The sequence below is a fragment of the Leuciscus leuciscus genome (genome assembly GCF_965113295.1).
Source record: "Leuciscus leuciscus genome assembly, chromosome: 16".
In the NCBI taxonomy this organism is placed as follows: domain Eukaryota; kingdom Metazoa; phylum Chordata; class Actinopteri; order Cypriniformes; family Leuciscidae; genus Leuciscus; species Leuciscus leuciscus.
The window spans coordinates 10,619,765-10,639,922 of NC_138740.1; the positions used below are offsets into that span (position 1 = coordinate 10,619,765).

Genomic DNA, 20,158 nt, shown 5'->3' on the forward strand with positions numbered 1-20,158 from the left:
CCTGCACTCTATTTTGATGTGAAATGTTGTATTTATTGAAAAATAAAATAAAATAAATAAAATAAAAATATATATATTAATTCTAATGGAAAAAATAGCTCATAAAAATTATTAAATTAATGCAAAGTATCATAAAAAATTCTAAAAATTCTAAATAATAATCAGAAAACATTATAGAACAAAAATATATTTGATTGGTTATTCTGGGAAAAAGTAAAGTAAAATTTTAAGGCTTCGTCCGTTTTCGGGCGGGAGGAAGCTAAGTGTAACCCATTTACGAAGAAGCCCAGAGGGTTAAATCTCCTCATTCTTTGTGCAAGGTTGGTCTGAATGACAGGGCCTGATAGCTCCTAATAGGGCAGTTAGGGGAGTGTCTTTGTCTTTCTCAGGTGTTAAATATAGTATGTTTTGTCAACGTAGGCTATATTCGAAGTAATGAATCCTTAACTTTGAAATATGTATGATAAAATGTATACTTTAGTTTTTACAAAGAAAGATTACACTTCAATTGTTGTTGTAATTGTAACCTTTTTAATAAAAAAAATATATATTTACAAGGTAGATGTAAACAAATTTTAAAAGGTAAATATAAGCCTTTTCTTTAAATAATTTTTATTGTGTTTTATTATTGACACATTTGGGGAGAGGATACATATTCCAAAACTGAAAATACAGTATGAGAATTAACTGCACAATTACTAGACATGTTTTCCTTGGATATTATACAATTTGCAAGCACAATTTGTAAAAAAAAAAAAAAAAAATTTGACATGCTTCCAACTGTGAACCAATTTGGTAGAATATATATATATATATATATATATATATATATATATATATATATATATATATATATATATATATATATATATATATATAGCTCTTGCATTCTTTCTTGTGGCTATAGGTGACACACCTGAATGAATGGCTCATTAAGTATGCGGGCCCCATTGTCTCCTCAGGTGTGAATCACTAAATATGCATGATGGTGTTGTAGCGACAATGAGTATGAACCAAACACAGACTAATCTTCTTCCAGAAGATTAATTCAAACTTTCCACTTCCTGCCGAACAAAGAGGAAGATTTGGTCAGGACTTCGTATCCTCATCCATCTTGTCACGGGATCCAGGCGCCAACCGGTCTGGCTATTTAAAAGAGCCCCCAGCACTAACACATAACTGGTCAATGACTAGCTGTGTTGCCAAATTACTGATTGGTTAAGAGAAAGACAGAGACCAAGGCATCACACAAGTGTCTTCACATTCCAGATTCAAATCTTACAAACCACAGCTATAAATCACCCAGGCTCCAGAGAGTCTGTAACCAAAGACTTTTATTGGTTAACTGAAGAACTGGTCAACTTCGATAGTGTGCAAGACGGATCGATACCAGCAGATGTTGTTTTCCCCCACAACATTCCTGACCCCTTCCCCCTTAAGACCGCTGAACGAACAAACAGAGTTATTTTCTCTTCAAACCAGAGAACTGATTCTTACCAATAACTATACATAAAATCATTCAAGAACAATTTTCAATGGACTTACAGTCAAACATCACGCAACTACATAACTCTATTTTGTGTCTGCAACTTATATGTGTGTTTAATATGCTTAGATACCATATAACTCATGTAATGTTATAACTGTTAGATGTTTGAATGAAAGTGTGTTGTGTTTCATATCAGTATGATCGTATGCTCTTGATTCAAAAGATGGCTTGATTGAAATCTGGGTAAAATGTTTCGTATTCTTATAATACTGATCATGTCTAAACTGTGGCATCTGTTCTCTCTGTTAGTAAGGAAACCCCCCAGATAAGATAATTTACGATCAGAACTGAGAAGAATGCCACCTCCTAAATTTAGCCAGTGTCTAATTGGCCAGAACTCATCCTGGAGGTTGGACAAACTTTGAGTTTAAAATCTTAGACCCGAAACAAAGTTTCCTCTCTTCTCTCTGCTCTCTAACTCTGCTCGTTCAAAATGTTCTGATAGAGAAGAGCTCTGCTCTCTCTGCTCTCTGCTCTCTGCACTCTGCTCTCTATCTCTGGGTTCACCCCCAAGAAACGCTCTGCTACCACTCTCAAGAGAGATGGGCAGAAAAAGGATGAAGATCTTAATCAGACTAGCAACCATGTAAACGCAGAGACAAAGAACCCAAATTAAGATCAGAAGAACGGGTTCAACAGCTTTATTCAAGCCATCTTACTACTCTCGTCTAAGTTGTCTTTTCTTTTCTAAGTTTTCCTTTATTTTCCGTTGTGAGTCTCGGTTCTAAGTTAAGTTTTGCGACAAGATTTCGAGCCACGTTTCTTCTGCAAAGCCAGCTTCAAACAAAGACTTTCATTCCGCCAGCACACCACGTGACTGGCCACCCCAGACCCAGGCACAAGGACACCAGCCACGGACCGGGAAAACCCCTTTCACGCAACAAAAGGGAATCCCCAAAAGCAAAGACAAGCAAGTATCTCCAGACTAAGAGCTGAACTGGTGTATGGATATAAATTGAATAACCTGTCTAAGAAACGATAGAAGGGTTAAATTAATGATGGATGGTTCGTTCCAGGTCATGTCTTATAAGTGCATAAACTTGGGATTTCATCATCTCACTCTTAAACTCACTCTTAAAACTTAATCTTTCCTTACTCTTTTCCTTCTGCAACTCGTATGAATGTGTGTGTGTGTGTTTGTGTTAGATATTAGTTTTATGTGTTAGTATATAATCAATAAAGTATTGTTTGTATTTGAACAAAGAGATTACTTGTTATCTGCTTATACATTTTATTGTCTTGAACTTCGATCTAAGTTACCGATGCTTTTACCCGTGATTATTTCTTAATTTATTGTTAGCTGGGGATTAATTCTTTCTTGGCCAGGAAGATATTATATTTCCTAGAGTTAATAACTGTTTATGCTTTCTGTTCATGGGATGAACTGATAGACTAATCATACAATTGATTCTGCTACAGTAAATTCTGAAAAAATTTAAAAAAATTAAAATATGAATTATTTATCATAATCCGTTATGAATAATAATTAATTATATTTATACGTGGGCGTATAAACGCTGCAGTGTTGAATCGTTGACACCCCTTGCGCATATTGCCTTTACAAACAAAAAGTGTTTTACAAGATTTAAATCAATGTATTGTGTTATGTGAATGATTAGGTAGGATGATTTTCACATCATTTTGAAGAAAAAACTCTAGGCAATGACATCCATTAGTCAACAGTCTTATTGTCACATATTTAGTATGTGTTTTGTGGCCTTATTTCAGAAACTTTAGTTTTTAGTTTTTTCAATAACCATGCATACACATTATTCTCTCAAAAATACAAACATGTACATGCATGTTGCTCACATATTATGGTAGCTCTTTGTGCTAAATAGAGTGTAATTATACCTTTGCCATTAATATGTTTATAAGCAACTGAAAAAAGCACAAATGTCAGGGCATGTCAGAACATCTCAAGGACCCCAAAAACCCCTCAGACCCCAGAGGGTTAACATATTAGCAAAAATTGGCAAACAAAAGCTTATTTGAGGTGGCAGATATTTTACAGTAAAAATGTGTAATCTATCCAAAACTAATCAACGAAATGTTGTCTTTCATATGTCTGTAACATAGGTCTTTCGTTTTTATTATAAGGAATATAAATGTTAATTTGCAGTTTACTACGTTGCTTATACAAATACATTTTATTTCAACATATTTCAGTCGATTTTTACTCAGTATAGCAAAATAGTTTGCTAAAAGCAGATCATTCATTCACACACAGAAACGTAATTTAAACCGTCTTTTTGCGAGTTGTGGTAAACAGCGCATCTCTGCCGTTCATTCATTCACACACAGAAAACGCGATTCACTTGAGAATGAAAAAAACTTACTACAGTATTCCATCCGTTGCTCCTCGAAATACCAGCACTTCTGAGGTACATTTTCCATTATTATTATTCCTCACAGCGCTGCGAGACAGTGTAAACAAGTACAATGATCTGATTAAACTTGTGTTTTCTCGAGCTGATATGGGGGCGTTCACAGGTTTGCGTGGATTGCCTCAGTAATTTGCGTTTGAATAGCGCGCGCTCTCCGTGGGCGGGGCAGATTAAAAATAATTAGATGAGATGAGAACGACTGACATCTCGCTCTTTTCTTACAGATTACATGAACTGACAATATTTGTTTTTTATATAAATTATTTCATTTAAAAGAAGAGAATTCAAGCTTCATGCCTGTGTGTCTGTATGCATGTTTGACTGAGTATTCGCTGAGTTATGGTTCATTTTCGGACGCGTTTCAGAATGGACTACACTGACAGAGAGAAGGCAGAACTCGCTTCGTGTTTATTTTTCTTTATTTGGCAAAAAGCAAAACACTTTGTTTTTATTGTGAGTATACACAAAAATAATACACATTTAACAGAATTGATTGATGTATGAAACGTGTTTGTAATATCAAAGTCAACAGAGCAAAATGAATCTCTTTTGAGATACAATGTGAAGAAAATCCAGCAAAACGCGGGGGCGCGTTTGCCGACCTCAGAGGGGTAATGCGCACTTCTTATACTGTTTATTCAGCTCGTACAGTGATTTTTTTGGGAGTAAAACTGACGCTTCATCTTTTGTGTGATGTACAATAAAACTTAAAGGGTGGGTGAAATGCTATTTCATGCATACTGAGTTTTTTACACTGTCAAAGAGTTGGATTCCCATGCTAAACATGGACAAAGTTTCAAAAATTAATTTAAGCTGCTTGTTTAGAAAATTACTTCAGTCAACGTGGCTAATTCTTGTTCAACACTTGTTCTTGTTCACGTTTGATGGAGTACTTCTGTGGCAAAAATACTCCTTCCGGTTTGTCACAAGTTTCGGAAAGTTTTTTTTTGAGTATGGGCGTGTGTGACGTCAGATGGGGCGGAATTTCCTTATACGGGTCCTAAGGGCACTTCTCCCGGAAGGGCGCGCGCGCACCCGTAGACCAGAGCGAGAGAGCGAAAGCAATACACCCATCAAAGCGCTGTGCTCGGCTTTAGGGAAGTCATCAACGGAGTTGTGCAAGTGTTCTTGGTTGTTCCCTGCATTTCGACGATGATTGTTTTATAAACAAGGCCCAGTTCGACGCCGGATTTGCAGATCGTCTAATGCTTAAGGATGGAGCAGTCCCAACGATAAAGATCAGCCTTTTAAAATTTATCCCTGAAGGATATGGAAACATCTGCCTTCTTTGTTTTTCAGTATTTGAGGCATAGAGATTTATGCTGGATAATGAAAAACCTCTATTGATCTTTAACACAGTTTATTTATATGCATGAGTCTGTAATGCTGTAGCCTTCCCTTTATGAAATCTTTATTTTTGCACCTGACAACCTGAATAAATAAATTTTGCTTGCTTCCCACACATTTTTTTTCCTCTTTCCTTTCCAGCCTTGTCATACGCTTACAAATTCATTTTTTGTCTGTTTTATCTAGCCTGATTTACAAGGATCTAGTTTATCGATTGCTTTATACCACATTTATTGGGGTCATTCAACATCTGTAAAGAAAGAAGGACCCAAACCAGTTTGAGTCCACAAGAAGTGTACATGCTCAATAAGACAATGTGCATCATGTGAAAATGAAACAAAGATGAAATACACATTATTAATGGTGCACTTTTTCTAAAGCCAGTGAAATGCAAATAATTTCATATATCAATATTTTCTCATAAACAGAAAACCTGAATGAATGGCATGCTTTGTACTGAGGTTGTATTTCAAGGGTCACAATCACAGGCACATTTTAAATACTTCTTAAAAACACAAGCGATAGCATATGTAAGCAGATACATATGTAAAATAACACAACCATCAACATTAAACAGCATTTAAATCAAAACTGCCTAATGTTACTGAATAAAATGTCGATCCTGAACAAGGTATTGGACTGTGCAACCTTAGTTGATGAACTCGATCTACTCCATCTATATTGTGCTCATCATTCTGAATTCGATCTGGATGTAGTCTTTGTTAAAAACACAATTTTCTCAGCTTTTTGCTCAAAATGTATGAGCAAATTATATACTGTATTTTTTTTATTAAACTTACCCACATTCAAGTGTTGATAAACCATACATTAAGCTAGAATAAAACGAGTTGTTGTTTTTTTTTAAGCAGAGGCTCTGTTCTTTCTTTTGATATATTGCAAGTTCAGACATTCATACAACAAAATATTCTGGAGGACATAAACATTTTGTGAAAATTATTAAAAATGCTGCCAGTTTTTTTTTTAAAGCGCGGCGAGGAAAGAGTTAACACTGGTCCAATCCTGTGCCTGTATATTTTATAACACAGGGGTTCCCAAACTTTTCCATGACAAGGCCCCCCAAATACCACTAGGTTCTGGCCAAGGCCCCCCTTTTGCAGGATGTGTTATTGAACCCATCAACAATACTATGGCAAATGTATAAATAAATAAATAAAACATCTAGGTGAACATCAGATTATGTGATGGTGTTTGATACCAGCCAATCAGAAAGATTATAGAGATGAACCTATTACAATTTTCAAGGCCAATTCCGATTTGTCATTGAGTTTGACCTGCCAATACAGATTTTAGCCGATTCTGATTTAATTTTTTCTAACCACTTTACAGCACACACAAATATTTATTTTCTATATATATATTTTTTTATAAAACACCACTTTTATCCAAACTGATTAATAAAAACAAGTTTAAATGGGTACATTTTCTATAAATATTTTTGAGTCTTCATTTTCTTGAAGCCTACTGAAGTTCTTGTTAAAACACACTATACATGCAAATTATGTGCATTTTTGGTACTTTTTGTGTGAAATCATATTTATTTTGTCCATCAAAAGTGTGCTTTCACTTTAACTGAGCATGAGCAGCGCAGCAAAAATAGACTCGGCGCCGAAACCCTCCGCTTCACTACTGCTCACAGCACGCGACGATCATGCGCTGCTCCTGCTCGCGGTGTGAATGCACTCACTGAAAATGCACGGGGAAAAAAATTCACGCTACTCACGCGCCGCTCGCGGTCTGAAACGGCCGTAATTCACAAGGTTTCCTACATGTGCGTTCTGTGTGCACGTGTGATGCTGATGTTGCACGATGTTAATCATGCGGCGCCCGAGTGCATTTGAATCGGCATTATGTCAGACTGAAAATCACGTGAAAATCAGTTCAATCAGTTCATCTCTAAAAGATTAGCATTAAAAGTATAATGTTCAGATAGGCTATGCAACAAATTATAAAAATGTTATTTTATAACAATACTCATATTAACAAATTTTTTTTCCAACTTGCTGCGGCGCCCCCTGGCGGCCCCCAGTTTGAAAACCCCTGTTATAACATATAACCATTTATTTTCAAGCAATGTAATGTTAATGTTCCAATCTACTTGAATGCTATGTAATCTTAAGAGTAACAAGTGTTACTTCCCCTCCTCAGTGTACACTGTAAAAAAAATAAAAATACATCCCCAAGTCAAACATTTCTAGTGACTGGTCACATCTAAATTTTTCAATTAGTCTGACGTATTATTTCTCATTGAGCCAATGTTAACAGACTATTACAACAAGAATTACACTTGGGCCAATTTAAAAATTTAGATGTGACCAGTCACTAGAAAATTTTGACTTGGAGAGGTTAGACATTTTTTACAGTGTAGGGTTGGAAGTAACAGGTTAAATAAAACGGAGAATGGTAACATAAATGGAAAACATGGTGAAATCCCTTAAGTTATCAGTGAAACAACTACTTGATGTAGCAAACATAAACAGTTTATTTAATTTAGCAAAGAAATGAATGCATTAAATGTCTGGGAGTGCATCCCAGAAAGCAAGGTTAACTTACCGTCACATAAAGTATACCCTCAACTCTAGGTTAATTACCCCAAACCTTGCTTGCCAGGAGTTCAGTCAACCCAGAGTATGTTCTCAGTGAAAACCTGAAGACATTCCCAACAGAGGGCCAAATCCAGGAGTCACCATGGAAACATGCGCTTCCAAGGCTGCGTCCGAAATCGAATACTCTCTTTTGTAGGTACTTATTTTGAATATAAATTACTTCACGACTGCTACAAAGTATGTTCTATAGTATAAATGTGTAGTATGAATGTAACCGGAAATACTACATTTGCCATGTTGTCATTATCATGTGACCTACCAGCGTCAGTTGTGTTGATTTACTGCCATTCACAAATCCCCTCCCATAGCCTCATGGGATAGTAAAGTGTCCATCGTATGCACACTTCAGAGTCTCGCCGGAAGTAGGAGGTCATAGTAATATTATAATATTGTGCTTGATCTGTCATGCTCCCATGGCACGCATGTGCTGAATACCTCTGAAGTAAACTAACCCTGGAACATAACCTGCTATGGCAAGTTGCATACATACCCTGAAACAGTGGTTATTCCAGAAAGGAGGTTATGCAACTTACCGACCTGGGTAAGTTTACTGTGAGTAAGAGAATAACGTCTCAGGTTACGTATGTAACCTGGTTCCCTGAGAGAGAATTAGAGCTGATGTGCTGACGTTGATGCTATGGGAACGCCCCTGCATGAGCCAGTGCGGGAAACATGATTCAATTGTGGTCAATCGTAATGGCCAAAAGTGTGGTCAGGTGACATAGCATCAGAGCATCACAAAGACCATAAATGGATGCCTGAAACGCATGTCCCCAGATTCTAATTGTCTGAAGTAAGACATTTACAGGTATTGCGTGAAGTATGGCAAAGCGACGCAGAGTCTAATTTCCTCTCAGGGAACTGGGTTACATACATAACTTGAGACGGTCCCTTTTGAGTGGAACTCAATCATGGCGTTGATGCTATGTTAATACCCACATCACTATACTGAAGGCTTACCTAACCTAATGGTTGAAGAATGGTTATCCAAAGGAGACGACCCTGGGGAAAACCCATTAAAAAATAAGTATAGGCGAATGTGTGTGAAAAGGGCACATTCATAGAAACAAACAGAGAGAGACACAAAACATAAACTTTCTCCAAGAAGGTAGTTCCCAAGTACCAGAAGGTGGAGTATGTCATGCACCTCACAGGCCTGAAGGAACGAGACCTGGAAAATTCCACAATGATATACTTAGAGCCCAAAGGCGAAGCATGCTGCGTGCTACATAAGCAAAGAATAGACCACTGTAAAATAAGGTTGTTGAATGTCCTAAGATCAATGGAATCGAGACCATAGATGCTGAAACACTTAAGAATGTGTGCGGAACCTGCTGCAACAAACATTCAGAAATAATGGGTATATCCATAGCCCCAACACCTCTTTTAGAATTGAAATCCAAGAATGTTTTTTTTTCTTGGAACAATAAGAAACAATAAGAACTGATATAGAGGAATCAATCCAAAAGGGTATTCCTGAATATCCATAATGTAAAACCTTATGAATGTGTAACCCTTCACTCAATTTGGTACAGACAATGTCTGAGTATGGACCAGTTCGATCAGAAGACTAAATTCGCCTGCAGAGAATAAGGATGTCACAACAATAAGTCACTCACACAAGGTATAATATTTAACTGATTGTATTATGTTTGTGTTGAATAAAAATAAATTTAAAAAACTCAATAACTAGAATGTATAAGAAAAAAAAAAGAGAAAATACAGGAAAAAAAAATACAATTTTTACTTCAAACAAATACATTCTTTAAACACCTTTTTTTTTTCAAATACCCTAAATGACTCCAAAGGTAAGTATAATCACATGTCTTTTAAACACTGTTTATGTAAATTAATACATTAACCTCTTGTTTGTTCCCTTCTAGGTTTCACTAGAATTTTGATTGTTTCTTTGAAGAAGAAAAAATTATAAATTCAGATTTAGTCACCACCAGTAACGCTGAATTCACCTTATGGCTGAAAATCTTAAGTTAGAATATAATCAATTAAAGTTATATTCCTCATTTGATACCTTGCTTCTAATTTTCAAACAAAATATAGAAAAAATTAATAAATAAAAGTAATCACATTCGATCAAGCAACACAGTTAATACAAAAAAAAGAAAAGGAAACAATTAAACCCCAAAAATCACATTAAATTCCCTTCACAGGGATTTAACCTCTCAGTTTTCAAAACTGTTCGGTCTCAGTCTCTCAAGTTATATTCACAACCTTGTGAATATGGCTGAAATTGTTAAACGGGTTACTCAGTCTCTCCTCTTGACTGAATCCTTGCGAATGAACAGTGAAAAGACTAAGTGCTGTAAGTTAAATTTCCTACCATCCAAATCGGCAACGATACTCAGTTTTCACGCAATCACGACTCGCTGTTACTGTAGGTCCGTGTGGCTCGCCAGTCCCGACTCCCTCCGCGAACACGAGAGTTAGAACGAAAACCAGGAATCCAGGAACTCCAATCCAGAAAGCATCGATTCACAGCCAGCACTCAGGATGATGAAATAATCAGGAAAGAAAAAAAAAAAACAGAAGAAAAAAACAGGGAAAAGAAAAAACCTGACCTTGAATACAAGGTCACAAAAAAAATACTCGTTAGTTTTCTCCATAACATACACATCACATAATTTACCGTTGTTTATAACAGTATCAAAATGACGATCACGTTTTACATACAACATGCTAGCATTCGTTCACCACATGTGGTCGTAAAGAAAAATACATTAATAAAATAACTTAACAGATTTCTCATTTATATTTAACTTATATGAGCATTTCATGAACATTTCACCCAGATGAAATAAAAGTGTAACTCACCAAGACCAGATGAACTTGAACATATAATCTGTTTTAGGTCTGAGGAACTCTGTTACCACTAGATCTTTTGCTCATTCTTCTCGCAAAAAATTAATTCTAATTAATGATCTCTTTGATATGTGAACGCACTATGCGTTAACAAGGCTGCTTCTCCGCAACTGCGTCACACATCGATTTAACAGTCTCTTTCACATAAATGTTCACTTCTCTTTCGCTACATCATCTCTGGACACATATAACTTCAATAGTAATCAGTTTTCAAAAATAAAAATCTGAAAATAAAGAAATACTCAGATTTCTTTGGACATGACAGAATCACGTCTGCTCTCGTCTGCTCTTGTCTGCTCTCGTCTGCGCTTCCGACCAAAAAGAGAGCTCCAACCGCGTGCGAAATCCGGAAAGCAAAAAATGCGCTACACAACATTCCCAACTCTCATTGGTCGGTCCTTCCAAACAAAAATTATTTTAATTGGCTTTTCTAAAACACACAAAATTAACTAATAAAATGAAAAGAAAAGAAATATTCTGCTCATTCATGTGTTAATGCTTTTTATTTTATTTTTGTAACCTGGTGTACAAATGGGTGCAGGGAGGAACAGCCTGCCACAGCACAAACATCTTTCAATGACGCATCTTTAGCTAGCGCCTTAGAAGAAGTGACACTCCTAATTGAGAGCCCTAATTCTTAGAGGTGAAGCCATAGGTAATAGCATCAACAATCCAATGGGACAACCTCTGCTTGGAGACGGTGGAACCTCTGCCATGGCATCCAAAGCAGACCAGCGACTTATCTGATTTATGCCACAACCCAAGCTGTCTTCCTAAATCCTCAGTGCCCTGACTGGGCACAAAGGGTGAAGCTTTTCTCAATCTGGCAATTTAAACGGCTGGGGAATAAAAGCTAGAAAGATGACCAGCCTTTTTCAAAAATATCCCTGCCTGGTGTGCAAAATAATTTTAACCAGTCCAGGGGCAATGTCTAGGCAGGATGGGGCAACTGATAAGGCCTGCAAATATCCTACCCTTAATGCTAATAAAAGTGCCACCTTGATAGTCAGGAACTTATCTGATGCTGACTCCAAAGGCCCAAAGCCTCAAAAGGCTCTGACAGGCCTTCCAGGAACATAGAAAGATCCCAGGAAGGAACTCACAGTCTGCAGATAGGCCTCACTCGCTGACATCAAGAAGAAAGCGAGATATCAGGGGATGCCTCCCCATAGGAACTCTGTCTATTTGGTCATGGCAAGCAGTTATAGCAGCCATGTACACTTTAAGCATAGTAGGGGATGAACCATCTGAAAGGCACTCCTGAAAAAACTCCAGCACTGAACCAACGGGATAGTGGACTGGGTTAGATTGACAAATTTCATGTGGTACACCATGACTCGAGGAGACGCCACTTCGAGGCATACCATTTCCTAGTGGAGGGAGCTCTAGCATTCAGAATGGTCTCAACAACCTTAGTTGAGAGACCGGAATCTATGAGCTGGTGCCCCTCATGGGCCGGACCCACAGCTTCCATATCTCAGACCGGGCATGAAATATTGTCTCCCGAGCCTGGGAGTGAAGGTCTCTCCTGTTAGAAATCTCCCATGGAGAGCCTTCCAGACATTAGGTCCAGAATGGAGCAACTAGCAATTGACGAACTCTGGCTAAAACTCTGGGGAGCAGAGCAATAGGGGGAAATGCATACAGATATAGCCTCAGCCACACCTGCACCATAGCATCTAGCCCTAACGGAGGTGGAGGTATGAGGGAGAACCATTGAAGACATTGGGTCGATTCCTCAGAGGCGAACAGATCTACATCTGCCTTGCCGAACCTCTGCCAGATTTGCACCACTGCTTCTGAGTTAAGTCTTGTTCCCTGGGCCTCAGCCCCTGACTCAACAGGATGTCTGCCCCCACATTCGTGTGCCCTGGAATGTAAACCACTCTCAAAAAACAGTCTGCCTTGCGCCTAGTGCAAAATCTGCTGCACCAGCCTGAACAGGGGGCATAAACGCAGACCACCCTAATTATTTATATAGGAGACTAAGACGTGTTGCCTGTCCGCACCCACACCTGATAACCCCTCAGATCTGGGAGAAGGTACTTCAAGACAAGAAATCCAGCCTTCACCTCTAGTCAATGTATGTGCCAAGAGAGATGTTGGTCTTCCCAGTTTCCCTGTGCTGGGCCACCATCTGGGATATCGCTCCCCAACCCATGAGGGAGGCATCTGTCATTACCAACTTCTGGCGACAGCATGTCCCCAACATGGGTCCCAAGGTATGAAACCAGGGACTGCTTCACGCAATAAGGGTACACAATCCTTTGTGCATATTCCTTCAGAGTGGTTAAAAAGTCTCATACCACGCCCAAAAAGGTTGCCCTCTGACTCTGAGAAGGGACGCTTTTATTTTAATTCGGCGAGGTAAGGCCAGAACTGCATGAATGTCACCTGCATGAATTGCTTCTTGGCCACCTGGAACCTGTCGATGACAGTTTTGACTGTGTTCCCAAACAGGCCCGACGGCAAAACCATGGCATCAAGAAGTAATGGACCCAGGATCTCTATCTCAGCATGGAGGTCTGGGAAGAATGGCAGATTCCTATGAGGCTGCTGACTTTGCCCACTAGACAGGAAGCAAACGTCCAGCGTGCTTCTCCTAACATCCTTTTTTTCATCTGGCCATTCTATTTTGAGCTTGTCTACTGGATGAGTGACTACTTCCAAAAGCTCTTAAAATGCACAATTTAACTGTGCTGATGACGCACGAGTGGCACTCATGGCATCTGAGTCGCCACCCAGCTCTTCAGAACAAGAGGCGGCGGAAAGTAGGTCCTCGTCTGGACCAATAGAAATTCCGGATCCAGAACGCAGTCCACGGATTCTGGCGAATGAGCAAGAGAAAAGGCAGAGCCCGTTTCAAACTCATTAACCAGATCCATCTGCGAACGCCATGATTTTAATGGATTTAAGTCTGGGGCATCTCAGCAGATGTAGGACCCGAACCACGGGGCGCAGACGCCTGACTCCCATTGCTCGCGAAGAGATTCAGATGTGAGCGGAGCTTCCTCAAAGTGAGCTTCTCACAATGAGGGCAATCGGCTCCCTTGAGAGCTGATCAAGCATGCTCCACTGCCAAGCAGATGACTCAAAGATTGTCATTCATCATCCCTAGTGATGTAGCGAGGGCATGGTGGAACACTCTGCTTGTAATTCTTTGCCATTTCAAACACAAAGACAGTAGGCAAAATAATTTTCAATTTCTTTATTTTCAACTCCTAGCAAATTCCAGTTTCCAATGCATGATATTCAAGAACTGACTGTTCGCTCGTTGCCTGATATATCCCACCCTTGACAGGTGCTATTGTAAGGATATAATCGATGTATAATCGATACACTTCACTTTTCAGTGGTTTTAATGTTGTGGCTAAAAAAAAAGATCTTTAGTTGAAACTGTGGTCCTCTGTGATTCATATAATGGAAGTCAGTGGGTGCCGGCACTTTAAGATTTAAAAAAAACATATGCAGACAAAACTAAATTAATACCCTAAGTGATTATTCCACTTGTCAGGCCGCCATTGTAAATAAGAACTTGTTCTTAATGACTTACCTGTAAAAATAAAGGTAAAAAAAAAATAAAAAATTCCTGCGCCTCCTGACAATACATTGCGGTCTTAAGAAGTGAAACTATCAGTCTATGCAAGAAACTGAACATTATTAACACAATTTTACCTCTAATCCACAGCCTTGGCCTCTGTCGCATAATGACATGTGTGGGGGCAACCTCACACATGAGCTAACGCTGTTTGTCTACAGAGAGGGAGGATGTGTGTTGTATATCGTTCATCAAAATGGTACTTACCTGTGTTTATCCTGATTGTTGCAAAAAATTAAAAATTATGAAGGTTAGGGTAAGATGCGTGCCCCTGAAGCTGCTTCCTACACCTCTCTCAGTTCTTGATCTGAGTATTCTGGTTCAAACATATACAGTATGGTTGTGCAAAAAAAAAATCCTTGTTGTCTAGTGCTACATCAAAATCATCAGCCATTGTGATGACTGGTACTTTTAAACAGCTTTAGACGTTTGTACTGTTGGTGAACAGGCACCCTCCATCTCTGTAGTAAACAAAAAGCATTAGCTCACGTGTGAGGCCGCTCCAGAGACTGAGACAGAGAAACATATAATGTAGGCCTATCATATCAAATTACGCTCATTTCATTCATAGAGTGTACACTCATTTGTGTATCATATTGTATAAGGTTTTAATAATTTAAATAGATATATTGAATAGTAGAAAATGTGCATGATGTACTATTTTAGTTGACATTACACTTGACAAAGCACTGATTTCTGATTTGGTGACCCCTGATTTAAATTAAATGTTACCCTGTATATTTGAAAACCCATATATTATTAGCACTGCTATTTCCTGGTATTGTTTTTTTTTTGCTGTGGAAGTGCCACTCTGCTCTTCTGTACACAAAAGATGAAAATCTGTCTCCCCTTTGATTCTGAGTCTGCTCAGAGTTCCTTTTTGTTTTGTTTTAATCAACCTTGCAGCCCAACGTTATCCAACTATGCTATGAGCATGCTAAACTAATATCTAAATATGTAAAAATGTTAAAGCAAATGTGCCTTGTTCTTAAGGTAGGCATATTTCCCCCATCTTACCCTTCCATGCAAACCTTTTTGCACCTTTTTGGTATTATAGGAAGCAGCCTTTTTTACTAATTCTGTAATGAACACATTAGTCAGTCTCATGTCAAGGCCACGTGCTGAGAAAGTGATTATTTAGAGACAGACAAATCTCTCGGTGTATGTCAGCACTGGTGAAACGCTTTCCTATTGACTTGCCCCCCTCAGATGAAATGGAAAAGACAAAATGTTTTTAAAAGCACCAGAAGCATCCGTTTATTCTTCATTTTGACATTTTAATTGTTCTCTGCTCTGCCTCCCAGTGCAGGGAGAGAACACTAACTTAGTTGAAAATTGCTTTTCCCACTGAGATTAGAATTTCAACCTCAGGTCTAGTCAAAAAAAAAAAAAAAAAAATGAAAATGAAAATGTCATCAGAAGAAGATATTTCACAGAATGCAGAGGGATTTATTTTACATAATGAGGTCTGTGTCACTCTAAAAAATAAATAAGCATCATGAAATGTGGTCCATACGACTTAAGACACTTAAGTCATACGATGTGATGATTTGTGTGTGAGGTATAGATTAAAATTCATTATTAAAAGTCATTATTCACTTTTGCGCATGTGCACTATTAAATTTGGTCTGCACCAGATTTTATGTCAATGAAACTAGATGCCATTTGTTCTCAAGTGTCTTGTAACCAAACACATCAACTTTGAATATGTTTACAGTAGGGGTGACCCGAATAGTCGAAGATTCGATGCTTCGATTGGAGGAGCCTGATTCGACTATCGATCTCACGGTCGAATCTTCGCAGAGGTGTTATGAAACGAGGATCATGCCACTTTGGCTATATGAGGGCGCTCAATGTCTGATTTCACATAGAACTACCGGTTTTCTGTCAATACGTTAATATTCAGCCTATTATGATAATGCTGTATATAAAAATGTGCAAAGAAAGAAGCTTTTAATAAATATTTTTTAACGTGCGTGAATAAATCCAAACACCCCATGACAGATTTAAGTTTCACTTTCAATCCGTGACCGACCGAGGAGCGTCAAGGATTTAATCTTGGCGGCAAGGATTTAAATCTTTAACAATGTCTGGGATAAGAAAATATAAAGTATGAATGTACACCATCAGAAAGGATATTCTCCAAGGCTGGATTTAGCATCAGGAAAACCAGTCTTTCACTCTGTCTGTATCCGTTGGAGTCTTTTGTGTGCGCGGATAAAATACATTATAAAACACTTAACGTGAAAAACGTTTAACGACTCAATCTCCTAAAATAGTTAAATAAAAAATATAGGAGGAACGCATTGCGTTCATATTCTGGGTTCATCTGCTTATCTGCACATAGTATGGTTTCTTAATAAAGTGTGTACTGTGTACATGCATTAAGCCACGTTAAAGTGCCTTTTAAGCGTTTTAAAAGCTTTTTTTAAGTTAAGCATTTTAGAATGTCCTGTGGAAAACCAACTTGTTAACGTTGGCCGGCAGAAGTGCGATCATGGTTTTCCTTAATTTAACTATTTTAGGAGATTGAGTCGTTAAACGTTTTTCACGTTAAGTGTTTTAGAATGTATTTTATCCGCGCGCACAAAAGACTCCAACGGACACAGAGTGAAAGACTGGATTTGTTCTCTCGGTCAGGTGGGGTACAAGTGATTTTAAAACTTTTCAGCCGGTTCTAATTTGATTTTTGGATGCTGTGAACAATTTTAGCTAAAAAGACTGCCACTCCAGTTTTAGCATTTATTGTTGTTTCTGCAGTTAAAAAGACAAAGTTGAAAATTCTGGCTACTATCGTTATTTTAATAATTTCTTTATTTTAATTTTATTTATTGATCTGTCAGGGTTATCTAATCTAACTATTTGTGGCTTGTGTTTTGAATATATGTTCCCCTGCACTTTAGGCATTTTGCACACATTTGCTCATCTTGTGACTTGATTCTGATTTATTTCGTTTTGTATTTTTATTTATTAGAAAGGTATATTCTGTTAATATTTAATTTATTTTTAATTTTTTCGGTGCATCGATGTTGTGCTGTACTTAGAGCCTGCTCGCACAGGTAATTTAGCTTGTGAAATGCAAATCCTGTCTGCAGTGTGGACTTTCTGGAGTTATTAATGTTATTTCTTAGTTTTATTGATCCAAAATGTTTTTATACATTTTCTTCTATATCTTTGTGTGATTTTCTGTACATCGCGGCTTTGAAATGTTAAAGCCCCGCCCCCATACACATGATTCGACTATTAGTCGACTATAGGCAAGACTTGATGATTCTGATTCGACTATGAAAATCCATAGTCGGGGACACCCCTAGTTTACAGATGTTGTTGTTTCGCTATTTTCACAAGTAATAGTTCTTAGTACTTTAAAATTCTTAGTACTTTAATTAAAAAATTATTCTCCTTGAACCATATGACTGAATATATATTTTAGATTACCTTTAGAGATGAAGGCTACAAAAAATCACCTGCATTAAATATTCCTATGAGCACAGGGGCCTCCATAATTCAATAAATGGAAGAGGTATGGAATGACCAAGACTCTTCCTAGTGCTGGCTGCCCGGCAAAACTGAACAATCAGGGGAGACGGACACTAGAAAGAAAGGTGGCAAGGAACCTGATGGTCACGCTGGTTGAGTTCCAGAGATCACGTGCGGCGATGAGAGAAATTTGCCAGAGTGGCCAGATGGAAGCCTCTCCTCAGTGCTGAACACATGAAAGCCTGCTTGGAATTTACTAAAATTTACCTAAATTAATCTCAGACTGAAAATTCATGTCTGGAGGAAACCAGGCATCGCTCATCCCCTGCACAACACCATCCCAACAGTGAAGCATGGTGGTGATAGTATCATGCTTTGGGCTTATTTTTCAGAGACAAGACATATCCAATAGAAACCTGGTTCTGAGAACTCACAACCTTAGATGGGCCAAAGGCTGGCCTTCCAACAGGACAGTGACTATAAGCACACAGCCAAGATAACAAAAAAGTGGCATAGGGAAAATTCAGCAAATTTATGGGTTCAAGTCTGGGCTCTGGCTTAATTTCAATAATGAAATATGCTCAAGTCTGGCCACTCACAGACATTTACAGTCAATACAATTTTATTTAGATTAATGAGGGAAACAAATATAAATGTAAAGAATTTTAGTATGAAGCTGCAAAAAAAAAAAAAATTTACAAAATAAATAAAAAAGGCATATTTTCTTTATTTTTTTTCTCGAAAATAATATCTTGAATATCTCTAGACGGCAATGAGATTAAATGAGATAAAATTTTGACTTTAAGTCTCCTACTACTCCTGATATACCATAGACCAGCCTTAAGGAATAATATTTCCTTTATTTTGGATTTTCAAAATTTTGAACATATGTTATGTGACTTAAACATAGCAAATTGGCCATCCTACCTCTGATTTGAATGGCATAATTGCAGATCTCCATGCTCCATCAGACCTTTAAAAAGAACTAAATGGTAGGGCTTCCATATTGGTCAATTGTCTGTAATGTAAAGACCACCCATTGGCCCAACGAAGGAATTCAACGGTGCAGGCGAAGGTATAATGCGTGTATGTCTTTTCACCTCTCCAGTGAAGTTCTTAATCTGACTCCAATTTCAAATGATTATCAAATTTAGATAATGTTTCTTATTAGAAAATATTCATAAATACTGATTATGACTTAATTTCGATCTTTGATTATTCTGAGTATCCATACTTTCAATTATGAATTCATTATGAACCCAATGCCGCATAGAGATCACGTCGGCCGGATCGTGTTTCTCACAGACACAAACTTGTCAGTTCTGACTTTAGTCTGTGGATGCAGGGTTTGCTAATACCTCTTAAGTCAGTTGCCTACTGCTCACTCCTACAAAAAAAAGTGTAGTTTATTTTAGCCTTCCATACAACTTGCTAAATCAGTGATAGACAGAAATCAAAAAGTCTTCAGATGACGTGAATGATTCAAAGCCAAATCAGAAATAATAAATACATGACATCACTTTCTCAAATATTACTCCAAGGGTAAGAAATGCATTCCTGACAGAGACACGCAGTGGTGTGTGAGTGTGGAAGACACTGACACAGCACTGCATGGGGGTTTTCCTGGTTACAGATTCCCAAAGACTGCTCTGCCACTTGCCCTTAAATACCCAGACCAGAACAACAAAAGATTTGTTTTGGGTTAATTCACGTACCCCAGGGGGTAACACCTGGTTTCGGGGGAGAGGAGAGAATTATCAGATATCTTGAAGAGACACCACCCAAAGAGGAGAACAGAGTTCTCCTAAGTTTTCAATCTTTCTCATAATACCAATGACTGCTATGAAATTAAGACCATTTTACCAATCTCAATGATACATTTAAAATGATACCAAACATGAAAGGAAAAACAATAGATTGACAAGATACATCATATGTGATATATAGGCATTTTCAATTAACTTTTAGTGACTTGAGTCAGGGGGGAAAAAAGGGAGGAGGGAGAGGGGGATGCATATGCAAACAAGGAGATAAGTTTGGACAAGACAATGTCCTGTGCTCTTTCTTTGCGATCTTCTGTCCAGTGTGCATTTTATTGCTTTATTGCAGGGTGAGTTTTATCTCAGCTTTTGTCTTAGCAGGAACATCAGTTCTTACAGTAACATTCTTCCTGCTGTTAAGGTTAGAACATCCAATCTGCCCCAACCATGCTGGTAAAACAATGTAAGCTTAGCGTTAAGTTCTGCCAGGAAGACTCAATCAGCGCGTCATGTATTAATTCACTTTTAACCAATCA

General features: G+C 38.0%; 1 protein-coding gene across 2 annotated transcripts in view; it reads left to right on the forward strand.

Annotated features, from left to right (window-relative positions):
* Positions 1 to 20,158, forward strand: part of gabra3 (gamma-aminobutyric acid type A receptor subunit alpha3) — a 586,834-nt gene that overhangs the window by 447,555 nt on the left and 119,121 nt on the right. The gene's annotated exons all lie outside the window — the stretch shown is intronic.